Raw genomic sequence first — 2,515 nt, forward strand, 5'->3', positions numbered from 1 at the left:
CAGAAAGATCGTGAGACGAGGAGAAAGGAGCTACAGAGCTTCAAGACAAGAAGCTGAGGACCGCTACTTGCATGAGGAAGTCATCATGAGGCCCGAGACCTGCTGCTCTAAGTTAGTACTCTTCCTGTACTGGGAGCCTCCTGCTGCTGCAACACCTTCTTCATCATTAGGCCAGTTCTGGGGTTCAAGATGCCAAACTCCGTTCATCTCTCTCAAAGTTTCCCTTTTTTAGTTCACAGTGTCAGCATTAGGGAAAGAGGCTAGATTATTGATTTTACTTATTTGATTATTTCTGTTACTGATTTAAGCTGTACTGATCCTTGCAAAACTGCCTTACTAATAAAATAATTAGCATTAAGAAAATCTAAAAGATGTTGTGGACATTCAATTAATGAGTCACCTTAAAGTTCTTTGATGGTTGTAAAATAGCTATGAAGTTTGATTCTGGGAGGAGAAAGTGGAAAATGTTTTATAGGTTGCTTTTGGCCCAAAACTAAAACAACACCCTTGGGACTCGCCTGAGTCACTAAAACCAACCTGGTTCAGTAACAAGTGCAAGTTGTAATAAAGAGAAAGAGCGACCGTTAACAGGTGTGCTCTGTGAAACTAGTTGGTTGCAGGCTGCTCAATCTGGTTAATTCACAGGGTGAAAGAGGAGGGACATCTGGATGGAGGTCATCAGAAACCAGGCTAGTCTTTCTCGACGCCAGCTTAAACAGAGTTTACTTCAGTTCTGGATAGGGTAAATACCGGCAGATTTAGGAAACTCAATTCATCCGTTAGACGGAGAGCTGATAGCACATCTCCCTCCTCTCAGAAGGGGAAGTAGAGAGAGAGAGAGAGAAGAGGGGAGCGGAGTGTTGCGCAACAACGAAGTACAACACAGTCACAAAGGGCACTGGTGCTCAGTGTGGGTACTCAGAGGGAATTAAAGTACAACACATTTTAAGTCGCGTTTGTGATTTCCTTCATCCAAACAATAACAACAACAACAACAACAAAAAAAACTGAATGTATAAGAACTAAACTCTAAATGTTCCTCATTTGTACATGTACTTCTTAAGAATATGTGACTGGCAGTAAACATCCCTACGTGAGACAAACCGTCTTCCTGCTGCACAGCGTGGAGGAGAGTGACCACTGCCCTGCTCGCCACACCTGCCGTGCCTGTTCACTCTTACGCATGAACAGATACCTTCCAAGAAAACCTACAGTTTAACTGTTTTACTCCATTATTTATGGTAGCACGACTAGTCAGTGCTGACTATGAGTTTGTAATTTCCTTCATCCATTCNCAAGAAAACCTACAGTTTAACTGTTTTACTCCATTATTTATGGTAGCACGACTAGTCAGTGCTGACTATGAGTTTGTAATTTCCTTCATCCATTCCGAAAAACAGTCACTTAAATTTTAAGCTCTTATAGATTTTTTTCTGTAACACTTGCTAGTGTGAAACATTTCAGTAAATGGTCCTCATTTGTACATGTAAGACAGGCAGTAAACAGGCCTACGTGAGGCTACTCAAATTTAACTTTTAGCTTTCTGCAGTTAAAAGTGAAAGACAAATTTTAACATCACTCCCTTTCCAGAATTTGTCCTCGCATCATTGTGAATGCTACTTTAGTTCAGTCTTTTTCCTGCTGTTGAATCAACAGTGATCTCCCCACTGCTTCATGCTTTCTCCAAAAATAGTAAAGGTTGGTTTAAATACATTTGAAACTCATAGATTTTTTTCAGTAATACATGTCTGTAAAAGTTCCTCATCTGTACATTTATTTCGTAATAATAAGTGACAGGGACAAAACAGGCCTAGGTGAGGCTACTCATTTATCTTTCAGCTTTCCCCAAAGTTTGAAAGTGTTTTTTACACTGCACAACCACACTCCAAGAGTTGCTCCAACATGGACATTTTTTTTTGTTACCTTTAAAATTATCTACAGCTTTTGTCTCTCACTTATATGCTGTATGTTTTCTTGGCCCTAATTATGCTTTTTTTCCATCCATTTTCTTACATGCTTACTGTGTTCACTAACAAAATATAAATAAACAACAAGTTGATCAGAATTAAATGAAGTCCACTTGAACTCTTTAATTAAGCAGAATGTTTTATTTTACAGTGAAGAAGGCCGGAGTCTAGCTTTAGCAGATGGCTGAAGGCGTCTGACCCAGGCTTCAAACTCAGTACCTGTTTGCTCAACGGCAAAAATTTAGTAAGATTAAATTTAGTCGGCTAAAGAAAGTCAGACGGTTCATTCTCCAATGTGAGAAGTCCCTTGAGGTAGTCAAGTTCCTTGTTTGTTCAGATCTTGCTAGTCATTTCCATAGTATGATTACTAATTAACAGTTGATTATTTTGTGTATAGAAGCAATCTAATCATTCAGTTCACAATTGAAGTTTTATTATCAGGATTCTGCAAATTTAATATTTTCATAGTATATTTCAATCGTTCCTTTCATACAGTCTAAGGTCCCTAAAAAGGATACATTACCTTTCAGAGAAATATAACTTTGGTT

Source organism: Poecilia formosa, unplaced genomic scaffold (assembly GCF_000485575.1).
Source record: "Poecilia formosa unplaced genomic scaffold, Poecilia_formosa-5.1.2 Scaffold397, whole genome shotgun sequence".
Lineage (NCBI taxonomy): Eukaryota > Metazoa > Chordata > Actinopteri > Cyprinodontiformes > Poeciliidae > Poecilia > Poecilia formosa.